The sequence below is a fragment of the Protopterus annectens genome, chromosome 11.part0 (assembly GCF_019279795.1).
Source record: "Protopterus annectens isolate FY-2018-M chromosome 11.part0, PAN1.0, whole genome shotgun sequence".
NCBI classification, from domain to species: domain Eukaryota; kingdom Metazoa; phylum Chordata; order Ceratodontiformes; family Protopteridae; genus Protopterus; species Protopterus annectens.
The window spans coordinates 922578346-922595365 of record NC_056745.1 but is presented as its reverse complement, the minus strand read 5'-3'; the positions used below and the strand labels follow the sequence as shown (position 1 = coordinate 922595365).

The following is a 17020-nucleotide window of genomic DNA, read 5'->3' as shown; positions in this document are numbered from 1 at the left end:
GGGGTAAGCCACACTCAGTGTGATTATTTAATTTCCTGTAATCCACACAGAACCTGATGCTGCCATCCTTCTTTGGCACCAGCACCACTGGCGAGGCCCAGGGACTGTTGGACTCTTGAATCACCCCTAGTTCCAACATCTCCTGTACCTTTTCCCTCAGAGTCTGTTTGACTCTCTCAGGCACCCTATAAGGGGCCTACCTAATAGGCCTTTGGGGTCCTGTATCCACCTGGTGCTGCACCAGGTGGGTGCACCCTGGTTTCCCAGTGAACATGTCCCCAAATTCCTGCAACACTGTTCGGATTTCTTGAACCTGGGTAGGAGATAGCTGCTGGGACATTGCTACCCCTTTCACTGAGGTGTCAGCCCGAAGCTCATGGAGGAGATCAGTCCCCAGATCTCCCACAGACTCCTCCTGCAATCCACTGCAAGTACTCAGCACAAGGGCCTCCCTGTCATGGTAAGGTTTCATCTTGGTAACATGGTACAATTTGTGCCCCTGCTGTCTGACTAGCACTTCCACCATATAGTTAACATCACTTACCTTTCTTACCACCTTGTACGGTCCCTCCCAAGCTGCTTGCAGCTTGTTGTGTCTGACAGGAATGAGAACCATTACCTGCTGCCCCACAGCATACTCTCTAGCTCGAGCATTCCTGTCATACCACACCTTTTTCTGTTGTTTGGCTTTTGCCAGGTTCTCCTGGGCCAAGCCCATGAGTTCCCTGAGCCTTGTCCTGTGGTGTAGGACATATACCACAACAAACTCCTTGTGAGTCTCGCACTCACCTTCCCACTCATCTCAAATTAAATTTAGAGGTCCCCTCACCCTATGCCCATACAGCAACTCAAATGGTGAAAAACCTGCGGATTCTTGGGGAACCTCTCTGTAAGCAAACAACAGATGGGGCAAATATTTGTCCCACTCCCTCTTAAACTGATCTGCAAATGCCCGTAGCATGGACTTGATTGTAGAGTTTAACCTCTCAACAAGACCATTAGTCTGGGGATGGTAGGGGTGGTCTTCATGTGCTTCACCCCAAAGGACTTCCACAGACAAGCCAGCAGGCCTGACATGAAATCAGCACCTATGTCAGACAGTATTTCTTTTGGGAAACCTACCTTGCTGAAAATCTCTAACAAAGCATTTGCCACCTTCTCTGTCTCAATGGAGGACAACGCCACTGCCTCAGGGTATCATGTAGCATAATCCACTACCACTAGGATATACTTTTTCCCTGTGGAACTTGGGGTACTCAGAGGACCCACAATATCCATAGCTACCCTCTGAAATGGCTCCTCAATCACAGGCAAAGGCATCAAAGGAGCTCTCACCTTGTCTCCTGCCTTGCCTACCTTTTGGCACTGCTCACAGGTCCTGCAGCACCCTGTTACATCTCCGGAAATTCCAGGCCAATAGAAGTTCTGCATAATATGCCTCTTTGTACGTTTTATGCCCATATGACCTGCAAAGGGAATATCATGGGCTATGACTAGAAGCACCAGATGGTAGGCTCTAGGCACTACCAACCGATAATTCTGTCATTTGTGAATATAAATGTAAAATACAGCCTTCTTTCTTAAATGAAAGAAAACACTGTAAAATGTGAACTTCAAGATTGTAGCAATGTTGCCATCTGCTGTAAGGAAAACTAAGCCAAACATTTCACACCTGTTCTTTTGAAGTTAAAATTATGTCTTGTATACCCTTTTGATCTAGATAGTGGTGCCGAAGAGGCTGGGTGAACACATTCTTTCTATTGTTTTAACTTAAGGAATAATTACTAGAGTGTACATGTGAAATATCTTTTATTGTTGTAGTTTCCTGAGTAGGTGCTGTATTGTTAAATAATGTAGCCTTTTGGACTGGGAACTCCAGACTAAGTGTCAAAATGATGTAATGTGCATACTGGGAAAACCTAAGTGTCAAAATGATGTAATCTGGGAGGGCCCAGCAGAGATATTTGTTAGTGAGTTTAAAAACTATTGTTCAGAGAAAGACTGTAAGCATTTTGAGTTTAAGTTTCTGTGTGATCTCTGAACTCTTAGATATCACTGTGTTGTAGTAGTATTGTCTTGTGTTTTTAATTTTTTATTATTAAATATTTGAAAACCTTTTACCTGTGGCTGGTTTGTGTAGAGATAAGTAAGCTCTAGAGTACATTGCATATTTATAGAGTTTATTGTACATGGCCACTCTAATAAGCCTTGGACTGTCACATTACCAATTGGATAATAATATTGCACAGTAATAATTGGACACCCTTTTAAGGGCCTTTGAGTAGCTGATAAGTATTAGCTGGTAAAGGGGCACAGCTGGAGAATCTGTGTTCGCCTTTCCCAGGAGTGTCTGTGAAGTTGTATAAATACTTATCTCAAAGTGTGGGTGGTGTGTCAGCTACATGGGCAGGGACACAAAACACTGGTGGGACAGAGAGGGTACTGGAGGTTAGCTTGCCAGCTAGGCTGAGATCTGGACCCTATAACTGTGCCAGCAGTGAGTCTTATTGGGGACCTGGAGAGCAAGGGAGCAACCAGCCCCAGACTGACTGTGCTCTCTGTGTACACTTAAGGGAAATTGTACTTTACTGTGTGTATTTGTTATCCTTTCCTTTTATATGAGATGCCCTCCCTGGTGTTAGTGGTGAGGACTGAGGCTCCTTGTTTGCTGGGCCAGGGCACGGCCGTCACATTGTGGTTGGCAGTGGTTCGGATAAGATATCCTCACTTGTGGTTTGCAGTGGTGTGGGTAGAGTGAATCCTGTAGCTTATGTAATCTCTGAAGGTGTTTTGTACTCTAAAACAGCCACACAGTGAATACTCAGAGTTCAGATCACAAATGTTTTATTTCTTTTGTTAGCTTAGTTAGTCAGGGTGAGCAGGCAGCATGTCAGCACAGGAGTATGGAAAGCTGTCAAGGAGCCAGCTGGTGGATATGTTCCAGGCTAGGGGACTGGTGCATGGAAACCTGACTAAGGCAGACCTGATTGCAGCCTTGGTTACAGCTGCATCAGAAAACAGCATCCAGGAGAACAATCACAATGGCAGTGGAGATGCAATATCCTCGGAGAATGGACAGCTCAACATTTCTGTGAAGGACAATCAGACTGGCAGTGGAGATACAATATCCTCGGAGAATGGACAGCTCAGCCTTTCTGCAGTGGACTTAAATATCCAGCTGGAGCTAAAGAGACTTGAGTTGGAGGCCAGGCATTTGGAGATAGAAGCCGAAGTAAGGGAGCATCAGAGGAAGCATGAGAGGGAAATGCTGACTCTTCATCAGAGTCATGGAGGTAATGGGGAAGGGAGTAACTGGACCCAGAAGCACAACAGGTCAGTAAATTTCTTCTGCAATTTAAAGAGCGGGATAATTTTGATAGTTTAGTTTATATGTTTGAGAGGGTATGCAAATGGTATAGTGTTGACCAAAGGCTCTGGGTACAATTTCTGATCCCCCTTACTCTATGGGAAAGCTGTAACTTGTATATCACAAATGCCTGAATGTGTGTTTTGATTATACTGCTGTAAAAATGTCTTTTAGAGTGTTTTAAGCTAACACCTGAAATGTATAGGAAAAAGTTTCATGAGCATAGATGCAAAGCAGATGAAAATGTATATGAATATGTTGCTGAACTGAGCACTTATTTTCATAGCTGAGTGAGTGGATGTCAGGTCACCACTTTTGAAGGGCTGGCAGACCTGACCTTTTGGTGAGGGAACAAGCCCTTAGCACTTTGCCTGAGGACATGAGGATCTGATTAGCTGATAGACAATTTGCTACTTCAGATGAGTTGGGGAAGAAGGGAGACCTATACCTGGCAAGCAGGGCAGCCCTGCACAGGAAGGGGACCCCCTGTACTGCTCATGGGTCTAAAGGAACCCATAGTGGGCAGCACAGACTGCTCCAACAGAATCTGCCAGTAGCAGGGGAAGCCACTAGTCCAGGTACACGTCCAGGAGCTAGGGTTAAATGTTTTGAATGCAACCAGTGGGGCCATGTGGCATACAGGTGTCCATGGAGGCAAGGTGGGGAGCCAAAGGTGAGGGAGCCAGTAAGTGGGAAAGACAAAATGCCAATAGAAGGTTGTCTTGAGACAACAGGGGTATGGAACTACCATCCTGCAGATGTCCTAAGAGGGAAGTATTTGTATGAGGCAGTGCCATGTACTTATGCAGTGAGGCTAGGAGACAAGCATGTGGTTCTCGTAGCCTGGGGGAGACCCAGACAGACTGCATACTTGCAGCCAGGACTGCTGAGGTGATTACTTCAGGGAGGGCGCTACGCTCTAGCAGTGAGACTGTATGTGAGCCACAGCTGCTTCTGGGTATTGATGTTCCCTTGGACAGGATAACTGCAAAGGTGGAGGTGAGTAGTAGTACCCAGGCTGACAGTGAGGCACCACTGTCAGAGGATGCCAGACTTCCTGCGGAAGGAGAGCTGGTAAGGGTTACAAGGAGAGACTTGAGACAGGCTCAGTTCTCAGACCCTACATTGCAATGCCTGAGGCAGGTAGCTAGGGAGGCACCTGATTCTCAAGGGAAGGGGGAATCTGTATACTGGGACAAAGGGTTACTGTACAGAGAGCGGACCCCTGAGGGAGGGCTAGAAGGTGAGAGAGTACAGCAGTTGACTAGGCTGGCAACCTTTGCCCATCTTCCCCCAATCTTCACAAGAACAATCATTTTTCAATCTACAAAAAATAATAAAAAACATCTCTAGATTAATTATAGCAGATTAGACATAATATGAAAATGTTGGTTAAGAATAGATACAATTTATATGACAATGATTTAATAGTTACAGAAATTCAAGCCACTTTATAGAGAAATTAAATGTAAGTTAGTATAATGCAAACAGGAATTGCAATATGAAGTGAGAGAAAAAAACAGGATTATGTCATATTTAGAAAGAGAGTCATGGGATAGAGTTATAAAAAGAGTAATGGGAGAGCGTAAGGATGTTTAAGGTATAAATAGGTACTTGTTCATATTTAGGGATATTGTTTATCCTGAGGTTGGGGCGGCCATGGTGATGCAGCGGTTAGCGTTGCCACCTCTCAGCAAGAGGTTCTCCGGTTTGATTCTTGGCTGGGATGCCTTCTGTGTGAAGTCTGCATGTACACCCTGTGGTTGCATGGGTTTCCTCCGGGTGCTCCGGTTTCCTTCCACATCCCAAAGACATGCATTAGGTGGACTGGGCACTCTAAATTGGCCCTAGTTGTGAGTGTGTCCGTGTGTGTGCCTTCTGTGGAAGGTTGGGCGCTGGGCTGGCAACTCGACACCGTAAAACTCCACTGCCAATCATGAGCGGACAGATGATCCGCTGTGGCAACCCCTAACTGGGAAAAGCTGAAAGAAGAAGTTTATCCTGAGGTTGATCAGGAAAAGAGACAGATTTTATCTAGGGAGTCTTTCAGAATGCTTTTAAAGGACCGGATGGTGGGTATTGACCTGATGGTTACAGGTAAGGAGTTGCATGCCTTAGCAGCATGGTATGAGTATAGACCATGTCCAGCAGATCTCACAGGTTTGTGGACAAAGGGGAGATTTTGGTCATTGGATCATAATGACTGGGAAATTAGTTGTGTAAAATGTTTTTAGTAAAAATGAAAAGCCGGATTACCATAGTTGTAACTCAAAATATACCAACGTAAAACAAAAAAAACGGACCAACAAAATCCAATAAAAATCAGGCTTTTCATTTTTGTTGGATTTTATTGTTCCATTTTTTTGTTTTATGTTGGTAAAATATTTTTAGTGCTGGACAAGCAGATGGATGCTGGATACTTTTTATGGTGGTAAGAAGCCATGTATATGCCAGTTGATGGGGTAGTTCTAGCCAATTTAGTTTTTTTACTGCTATACAGTGGTGGGTTCTGAAAGGGGTATTTCCTGCAAAGCTAGCCATTTCATTAAAGCATTATTCAAGTTTTGATTTTTATCATGCCTGGATGTTAGTAAGGATGGAAGCGTCATAAAGTAGTGAGGGTAGAAGGTAAGTAGTGGCAAGTGTAGCTTTATTTGCATTGGTGAGAAAATGTTTGACTCTCCAAAGCATCTCTAGTTTCTGGTGATTTTTTTAAATACAATTCTCTATATGCAAGTCAAATTTAAGATTATCATCCACTATCATCCTAATAATTTGCTTTGAAAAGTGACTTCAGTGGTTGTATTATTAAGAGTATGGATATTATTTTATTTTTTCACAAGCAAGGGATTTGGGGAAAAAAGTAGTTTTTTTTTTTTTTGGCGGGGGGCGGGGGGGTGAGAATTAGTTGTGAGATACAAAGACATGTTTCAATTGTTGTTAAAGCTTCCTGAAGAATGTTTTGGAGCTGTGTCAGGTTGTCTGATATGTATATGAGTGTGGAGTCATCTGCATATTGTATGATGGAGGCCTGTTGTGTGGATGTGTGGAGAGTGTTGGTGAGAATGTTAAAAAGGAGGAGACCAAGGATAGAGCCTTGTGGTACACTGGGGGTGACTGGGAGATGTGGAGAGAGGGAGGAGTGCCATTCTACTGACTGATAACTTTGGACAAGTAGCTTCTAAAACATAGAAGGGTGGGCTGAAATAGAGCTAGTGAGGACATCTGAAGAGACCAGATGGCTTAGTGGTTAAGGTCTTTGCCTCCCATGCAGAAGGTACATTGTTCAATCCTGACCTCCGACCAATGCCTATTTGGAGTTTGCATGTTCTCCCTGTGTCTCTGTGGGGTTTCTCCCATGTCTGAAAAACATGTTGAGTGTTTCCATCTCAAACTCGCCAATGAATAGAGCTGTGGGCAGCAGCACAGACTCTACATGGTGCCCTATAGGGGGAAGAGTTGTACAGACCAACCACTTTGGGCATCTATTGTGGTGCACAGTATCCTCAAGATAGGAGAACATGGATCACAGACTGCACAGACTGCACGCCATGGCAGGGCTAGCCACTCAATGGTGTAAACTATGGCTCTAGGTGATTCAGTCATGTTGACTAATATCACCAAAAATGGGCATGGGTAGTTGCTGGTGATAAGTAGGTTGAGGACCTGGCCTACTCTAACCCATGCCAGGGACCCGTGTGCTAATGGTGGGAGGGGTATACGTGCCCCTATTGACCAGTATTTGCCTGCCATAAAGCCCAGCAGCCCTGGGTCAATAAGCTACTGGCTGGCCGGTGTCTAATTGCCCAGTCTGGGTTACCTGGGATAGCTCTGTTGAGCGAAAGGTGGATGTAAAACCAACCAACCTGCCAAACTGCTAAGTTTAATGTAGGTTCCCTGACAGGATGCAGCTTGGAAGTGGATGACATGATGATACAAAGGAGGCTGGACATTCTACGTATCCAAGAGATGAGATGAAAGGGCAGTGCAGCAAAGCCACTTGGCTTGGGATCCAGAGTCTACTACTCAGGTGGAGGGCAGGCTAGAAATGGTGTAGGAATTGTGGTGAGAGAGACGCTTCAGAAGGCAGTAAGGGATATCATCAGAATTAATGACAGACTCGTGGCAGTCAGACAACAGTGTAATGATAGGGCAGTATTTATAATCTCAGCCTATGCCCCACAGCAGGGTTGTGATAGTGAGGAAAAGAGTGTATTCAGACAGCAGTTGCAGGACCTACTAGATAAAGCAGGACAACATGAATTGGTGTTGATAATGGGTGACTTGAATGCACATATCGGGACAGACAGAATAGGATATGAGGACTGCCTGGGTCCACATGGGTGGGGCAACAGGAATAAAGAAGGAAAAGCCATTCTAGACTTCTGTCTGGCAAATGGCCTGATAATAGCCAGCACATGGTTCAGAAAGAGAGACAGTCACAAGATCACATGCAAGAGTAGTCAACATGCAAATCAGGTAGACTTCCACCTAGTAAGGAAAAGGCACTGTGACAGAATCCATGATTGCAAGATCCCAAGTGTAACAGTCGGCCCACAGCATAAACCACTAGTTGCCACAATCAGCTGAAAGCAGTGGTCAGAGAAGGCTCTGAGGTCAACAGAGACCAGGCTGAAGACCTGGAAGTTGACTGGAGAGAAAGTACACCAGTTCAATAAATTACTCAGGGCTCTAGCACCCCAAGAAGAGGAGGAAGTAGGTAGAGTTGAAGAAGAATGGCAGCACCTAAAACAGCATGTGTTAGGACTACAGAAAAGATATGTGGCCGGGCCAGGTATGGAAATAAGGTACATAAAGAATGCTGGTGGTGGAATGCAAGAGTCCAGGAAGTCATAAAAAGAAAAAAGGAGTGTAGGAAGAAGTGGGAGACAGAAAAAAAACTGACCAGGGTAGGAAGGACTCATGGTTGGCTAACAAAAAAGCTAAGAAAGAAGTTGCAATAGCAAAGAATAGGGCATTGGAGGCATTGTACCAACGTCTGGAAAGTGACTGAGTAAGGGACACAAAGAAACTATATCAGGTTGCAAGGCAAAGACAGAAAGATAAAGAAGATAGTCAGACACCCTTTATAAGGGATGCGAGCAACAACCTGCTCACCAGCCCAGAGGACATCAAAGGCAGATGGAAGGAGTATTTCCAGCAGCTTCTGAATAAAGAAAACCTCACAGAAGCTGTACTGCTTCAGAAACAGCCTATGATGAGAGAAGAAGAGGAGCCCACCCTAGAAGAAGTAAGAACAGCACTAAGGAAGATGAAGTCAGGGAAAGCAGCAGGCTCAGATGAGGTCACAGCAGATATGATAAAGATGCTGGGTGAGATAGAGGAGAAATGGCTCCTGAGGGTACTAATAGTGTGGAGAGAAAGGTGTATCCCAGATGACTGGAGAATAAGCATACTCGTCCCAGTGTACAAGAACAAAGGGGACATCCACAACTGTGAGTAGTACAGAGGCATCAAACTCTTGTCACACTGCATGAAAGTTCTGGAGAGGGTGGTTGATAAACGGATACACAGAGTAGTAGAATGTAAGATGGGAGATGAGCAGTTTGGATTCAGATCAGGATGCAGCAGAACAGACCCGATGTTTGCATTGAGACAGATACTTGAGAAGAAGCTAGAGATGAGGAAAGAGTCCAACTGGGCATTCCTAAACTTGGAAAAAGCATATGACAAGGTCCCAAGAAAGCTGATCTGGGCAGCACTGCAGTGGTTTGAAGTCCCAGAAACATTGGTAGAATTAGTGCAGGCTATGTACAAGGACTATGACTCAAGTGCGGACAGTGTTCAGCCTCACAGAGGGGTTTCCAGTGGGTGTGGGTGTACATCAGGGTTTAGCTCTGAGCCCACTGCTGTTCATACTGGTGATGGACTACATTAGCAAACAGGCTGGAGGGGACGGATCAACAAAGCTGCTGTATGCAGATGATGTGGCAGTACAGGCAGACTCTGAGCTAGAATCTCAGCAAAGGATAGGAGAATGGAATGCAAATCTGAAGACACATGGGATGAAACTAAGTACAGATAAGACGTGGTAATGGCAGCAAATTGCGGAAATCAGAAGAAGCTAAGATTAGAGATAGAAGGGAAGACAGTAGAACAGGTAAACAGCTTCAAGTAGCTGAGGAGAAGGGTAGTCTGAATGAAGAGGTCAAAGCTGGAATCAGAGGGGCTGCAGCCAATTGGCATATAGTATCAGGTATAGTCTATGACAAAAAAATGCCAAAGAAGCTGAAAAGCAAGGTGTACAAGACAGTAGTTTGACCAGTACTATTGTATGGTACAGAAACCTGGGCAGTAAAGGCAGAACAGCTGAAAAAGCTAGAGGTGATGGAAATGAAGTGCCTGAGAAAGGTGATAGGATGCACACTGTGGGACAGATGAAGAAATGAGGACATAAGAGCAGAAGCCAAAGTAGCTCCAATTGCAGAAAAGATCAAAGAGAACAGATTACAGTGGTATGGATACATGTGTAGAAAAGCAGAAGACAATCAGTTCAGGAAGATTTGGGACAGACAGGAAAAAGGTAAGATGAAGCGAGGACATCCGGCAAAGAGGTGGAATGGATTGTGTGAAAGAAGATCTGCAACAGTCAGGCATGAGTGTTGAATAAGGCAGGAGTGTGGCACTGAATCGAGAGAGTTGGCGACAGTTAACATGATACCCCGACTCCATATAGAAAAATGGGAAAAATGAGGCTGATGATGAGGAGGATATCTGAAGTAGAAGCTTGCCGTGACAAAGTGTGTTGAAGGCTTTAGACAAATCTACATTTAAGGAGGAGTCTAGTTTGACAATATCTCTAGTTTTATTGAGAGTATCTACAAAGGCTTGAAATACAGTGTTAGTACCATGGGAAGAACAGAAGCCATGCTGTGTGGGGATAGGAGTTCTTCATGCAGGAAATAGTTTAGCAATTGTTTTTGAAAAAATGTTCAAGTATTTTGGAGTGGGGATAAGATTGCTATAGGTATAAAGTTAGTGATGTCTTTTGAATTCCCTCCTTTGGTTAGAGGGATGATGTGTCATTTTTCCAGGGAGAGGGAATGTGGGATTCCTGGATTCACCTCTTTATAAGGATTGTGATAGGTAAGGCAATGCTATTGGCTGCTATTTTAAGGTACTCGCTTAGAAGGTCATCAGCTGAAGTGCAGCTTGGTTTGAGTTTGTTTAAGAGTAGTTTTGTATACGATGTGGGCACAGGTTTGAAGGTGAAAGTGGATGTGGTGATATGCGGCTGTTGGACAGAGCAGGAACTGGATGCTGGGAAATCCTTGGTTAGGGACACTGCACTACCTATGAAAGATAATGTGGAATCTAATGAAAAAAATGAGGGAGGAAGGTGTCAAGGTGCCTCACATGGTTGGACATCTCAAGTGACTTAATTTGTTGAGGTTAGATTAAGGATTATTTTTACGTTAAAGTAGATTTTTTGAGGCAAGTTTGATAACTTTGAAATATGACAGTGTTATACATGCAATGGTGGCACAAGCAATGGAAAAAGTAGTGAAGAAGTGGATTTAGATGGAGAAACGTGCAATGAGATTGAATAAGAAGTAGGTCCTGAACCCAGTTATGGTGACAGTAGTAAAACAACGATTTGACAATGTTAAACATATAGGTGCTGTGTTAGAAGGTATTAAACATGAGCTGTGGCATTTAACATGGTTCTAGTACATAGGGTCTATATTATATATTCAAAGCTTCAAAATTTCGAACCTCATATGTTCGACAACAGATGTGCAAAACTTGAAACCTCGAATATATAATAAAAAAGTAAAAAAAAAAAAAACTTACCTTAACGTCCTGAGCAAGCCCCCCTGCACCCCCCACACCCCCCTACTTAAATATACCAACTCAGAGACCACACTTCAGTGCAGAAAAGGGAAATTTTCCCATTCTGTGCATACAGAGCAGTTGCCTTTCACCTTCAAACTTTTCAAAGTTCGATCATATGGTGTTAACCATATGACATTCGAACTTTGAAACGTTCAACAATTTAATAGGACCCCTAGTAGATATACTAGTTGATTACAAGGATATGAAGTTGATGACTGTGGATTTTTACCATGATGCGGAACCAAGACAGAGAGCCTCCGCGAATGTTTTGTGTTACTATGTGTGGATTTTGGTGGTGTAGATTTAGTGAGACTATGTGATGAGTGTGGTGTGATGCAAATGTTTACCTTCTCCTCATGACTGTCAAGTTCAGTCTTGGTTGGAGAGAGCTTTACCTCCATTTTGGCTTGATAAGTGCATCTCTCACAGGTTGTAGTGTTGAGTGGTAGGAGGAGAGGGTTGTCTGTGTACATGAGGCAATTTCTACATTGCTTCAAGATGCCCAGATTCATCAGATAGACAGGAGAGAACACTGGGAGCTGACCCTTGGACATGCCTGAATAAAAAAAACATTTTCCTCTAGATAAGTGAGGAAAGTGAGTACAAGAGCTGTTTTTCTCTAAGCAAGTGAGAAAAGTAAGTACAAAAACTGTTTTCATCTAGGTAATGAGGAAGGTTGAGTGCTATAGTAATTAGTAGCTTATTTAGTGCTTACAGTTCTGAACAAGTGCTGAGCACGAATAAGCAAATTTAAGTGCTAAAACTAAGAATCTGTATCTGCACTAGACGAGTTACAGGACAAAAATAAGGGCAAATGCAGGCTTTCAAATCAGAAAGTTGAGAGAGATGGAAGAGATTGCCCAAACGGCCAATAACTACAATTGCTGGGACAGAGCCACTCCTTATGTGGTAGACAGGTTACCTAGTGCTTACCACTCCCACTGATAAGCTAGAAGGCTTCCCTCCAACACAGGCTTGGGGGGGCTCAGAAACTTACATATAGTCCTGGATACAGCAAATCTGTATCTGGAACACTAGTTACAGGCAAGGTAGGAAACAGGCTTACAGTTGTTTTGTTTTTTTTTGTTAGTGATGTAACGTGCTTACATTTTCTGTAGACTGTTGATGTTAGTGATATAACGTGTAGCTTACATTTTCTGTAGACTGTCGATACTAGTGCTGCAACATGTATACCTTACATCTTCTGTAGCCTGTAGATGCTACTGATATAACATGCGTAGCTTACGTTTTCTGTAGACTGTTGATGCTAGGGATGTAACATGTGTAGCTTACATTTTCTGTAGATGTTAGTGAAGTAATGTGTAGCTTATGTTTTCTGTAGACTGTCGATGCTAGTGATATAATGTGTAGGTTATGTTTTCTGTAGCCTGTCAATGCTAGTGATGCAACATGTATACCTTACGTGTTCTGTAGCCTGTAGATGCTAGTGATGTAACATGTGTAGCTTACGTTTTCTGTAGACTGTCGATGCTAGAGATGTAACGTGTTGCTTACGTTTTCTGTAGCCTGTCGATGTTAGTGGTGTAACAAGTGTAGCTTCCATTTTCAATAGACTGTCAATGTCAGTGATGTAATGTGTAGTTTTTGGTTTCTGTACTGTCGATGTCAGTTATGTAACATGTGTAGCTTACGTTTTCTGTACACTGTTTATGTCAGTGATGTAACATGTGTAGCTCACGTGTTCTGTACACTGTTTATGTCAGTGATGTAACATGTGTAGCTCACGTGTTCAGTAGACTGTTGATGTTAGTGATGTAACATATGTAGCTTACATTTTCAGTAGAATGCTGAAATTCTCTACAGGCACTGTACAGTTGCATGTCTAAATCAATACTGACATCCTTATATTTCTGTTTACTGTAATTCTTGCTGACATGATCAACATATCTTTGCCCAGTCCTGACCTATTTTTGCCTCTCCTGTCTCTGTAGGTCTCCTCCTCTTTAGACTTTCTTTTCAGACCAGTAATGGAATGCATACTGGGAACCTTCCCTTTGGACCTGTACCAACATGCATCAACTGTCTTTACACAACTTCTGCTCGTTCTGGGACATATTAGCTACTGGTAAGTCCTGCCTTTATTTCATTTCCTTCTGCAGTCGTACACTCAGCGCACTCACACTCATTTGATTGTACTTCACATTTCTTTGCTTACACACACTGATGACTCTTATACACTGCCCATTCACTCACAGTCACATATGCTTAGTCACACACCCCCACTCCCCCATTATTTACTGCAAGCAATAACACTTGTTCATTAGCACAGTCACTTTCATGCACAGATTCACCCATTAGGTATCCATTCTGGGATATATTTACAGCTTCAAATAAAATTTGTAACTATAAGTTATAATTACCTTGGGAGTTCATTTAATACCAGCTAGTATTATTATTGACATTTACAATTTCAGCATGTTTAAAGCTAATTTTATTTGACAAACATATGCCTATATTTCCAAGTGAAATGCAGGCCTGTATAGTTGTAAATAAGTTCATTATTTTCATATATAGTGTTATACTACCACTCAAATTATAGAACTGCTGGTTACTGAATTTTAATATTCATTATTAAGAAAGCAGTCATGCTTTAATGAGTTTGTGACTGGAAAAGAGTTAATGTGGACCAATAGCTGGCTTTCAGTGAGCACAGAATTAGTATAATTTAAATACAACAATATTTCCATTTAAAATTTTAGTATTCTGAGCCAGATCATTTGGAGAAGTTAATTTCTACCTGAGGGAGCCATATGTGCTTAATTATTTGAACTCCAAATAGATATTGTTGTAAATGTGCTCAGTATTTTACATAAAATGCTTCTTTGGAAATTACAGAACTGACATTAATGATTTGGTACATGTCATTAAAAAGATGTAGTGCATGGAGCGCCATGATTACACTCCAATAATAGTTAAATCACATCCTTGTTCAGCTCTACTCTAGTAAGAGCTACAACCTTAATAATGCTTAGAAAGATGCGTATTAACTATTAATCACCCCATATATGCTGCTAACATTATGTCTGAGACTAAAACCTGATCTTATCTTCATACATCTCTCTTCACTTAAAGATTACCTTAGGTTTAGAAAGAAGAGTTTCTGTTTTGTTTTTCTTTTGGTTGTAAGAAAGCTTTAAGTGAAGAGAGATTTATGGAGATGAGAAGTGACCATGGGGAATGATGCTCATTTTGTGGTACAGAATGTAGAAACTTAAATTCCATCCTAGAGAAGATATCGTTAAGAGCTGTTTTTTTTTTAAATTCATGAGTTCTGAAGAAATCCAAGCATTGGATATGGATGAAAGTGTTTAACTCATATTTCATAAAATCTTCATACTTCAATTCGGATGTATTAGAATTTTTGACTTTCTGCACCCTTTTATTTGTGAGGGCAACAGTGTGAATCACACTATTTTGTGTTATAATTTTGTAATCTCCCCCTCCTTAATGCCAGTAAACAAATGATGCTGTGCTGGAGTGATGGTAATTATTTTTTTGTGGTGTCAAAAAAATGAGGTTAATATAGCATATTCTAGGCTTAATTCATGGTTGAATAAGGCTTAAGTTGGAGTTTGGGTTCAGTTAATAACCTGTGAATGAATTTTTAAAGGTGGATAGCTCTGTAATACCAACCATATTAATTATCCCAAAGATACACAAGAGTATAGCGGATTCCCCTTTGAGACCAATTATTGCTGCAGGGGATTCCCAGACTGAATCTTTGGCAAAATGTGTGGATTTTAGCTTAAAACATTTTTTGATAACAAATATATAAAATATTTCCCAAATACTATGGCTGGGGTTATATTTGAACAAATAAGCCTTTTAGTCATGGTGGATATAAAAGATTTATTTCTTGTCATTCCACATGATCTAGGTGTGACACCCATAAACTTAATCAAGGAGCCTCAATCCTCACCACTAGCATCAGTGAGGGGCGTCCATGTTGTGAGGGATAACAAATACACACACAGTAGAGTACAATTTCCCTTAAGAGCACACAGAGATCACAGTCAGTCTAGGGCTGGTTTCTCCCTTTCTCTCCAAATCCCCAATAAGACTCCTCACTGGCACAGCTATAGGGTACAGATCTCAGCTGAGTAGTCAAACCAAAACCTCCAGTGCCCTCTCTGTCCAACCAGCGCTTTGTGTCCCTGCTCAAGTAGCTGACACACACACACTTTGAGATTTGGTGTATATACAAACTGGGGAAGGCTGGCACAGGTTCTCCAGCTATGCCCCCTCCTGCCAAGCTATAAGGTAGTAACAAATGCCACCAACTACTCTTATCAGCTACTAAAAAGGCCTTTACCAAAGGGTTTCTGAGTATACTGTGCAATATTATTATCCAAATAGTAAGTGGATGAACAGCAAGGCTTGCTGTTCGTGGCTTGCTGTTCGTCCACTTATTATTTGGATGTAATCTAAAATGAGTCAGCAGTGATGTATTACCAATTTAAGAGATCTCAGAGAGAAAGAGAGAGCATTTTGGAATGGCCTTGTACAGTATCACCAAATATATGCAAGTACTCTAGAGCTTAAATTATCTCTACATTAAATTATCTCTACACAAAACAGCCACAGTTGAAAGAATTAAAAATGTTTAATAATAAATAATAAAAACACAAATCTTCTCAATTCAACACAGTGCTAGTCAAGAGTTCAGAAATCACTGGAAAATGCTTAAAATAATACTGTAGAATAGTCTGACATAAATATAGAAAACAGATAGACTAAATTTACTATTTTCTATCTATTTCTAAGAGAGACACTAAAGTGCAAGATCCTTCTTACATACAGACAGAGTAAAGCAAGTGCTGGTGAGTGGTCAGTCCTGAAGACAAATGCAAAATGCTCTCTTTTTCTCTCTGAGATCTCTTAAATTGGTAATACATCACTGCTGACTCATTTTAGATTACATCATTCTTTTCTGGTTCCCAGGCTAGCAGAAACTGAGAGTTTTAACATTTTTTTGATCTTGCACATGGCCAGGAAGCCATAACAATAAAATACATTATACATGTAAAACCTTGCAATTAACTCTGGTCTCAAAACAATAGAAAAAATTCCTCAGTCCAGACATTATGTCTCTGAGCTTTGAGATCAGTGTTACAATGCTTGACTTATCAGCTTTCTTCCAGTAGAGTGCACTGTGGTTGCATTTTTGAAGTTCAATATTTAACACAGTTTTCTTACATTTAGGAGGACAAGCCTGTGGATTATATTAATATTTACAATGACATAGAATTATCTACAAAATTCTGTCTAGCTAGGCTGGCAGGCTTCACATATCTTCACATATCTTCCCCCCTCCCCCTGGAGAACTCAAGCTAGTTTTTCAAGTGACCCTTGAGAAATGTTGCTTGAGAGGGTTAGGTCTTTCTGAGTATACCTTACCCGATTTCCTGTCTTGAGAGCCCATCTGCGTTGGTGTTGCTAAACCCACTGCAGTGCTGCACTGACATATCATATGCTTGCAACCCTAGGCTCCATCTTAGCAACTTGGCATTTTGCTGGCTGGTTCAGTGTAACCATGTTAGGGGATTGTGATCTGTAACTAAAGTTAATTTTCTTCCATACAGATAAGGCTGAAGTTTCTGCAGTGCCCACACTATGGCTAGACATTCCTGTTCTACAGCTGTATAGCATTCCTCCCTCGGTTGAACCCCACGACTGAGATAAACCACTGGGTGCCCTTCTCCCTCTGAGGAAATCTGGCTAAGTATAGCCCCCACCACATGGTTCAAAGCATCCACCTGCACAGCAAATTCTTTG

The 17020-nt window shown here is 42.1% G+C and overlaps 1 long non-coding RNA gene across 1 annotated transcript in view; it reads left to right on the top strand.

The window, feature by feature from the left end:
* LOC122815641 overlaps positions 1 to 17020 on the top strand; it is a 140448-nt gene that overhangs the window by 50769 nt on the left and 72659 nt on the right. The window contains exon 2 of the long non-coding RNA XR_006366978.1: positions 13177 to 13310. This is a non-coding gene — a long non-coding RNA (uncharacterized LOC122815641). The remainder of the gene's footprint in view (positions 1 to 13176; positions 13311 to 17020) is intronic.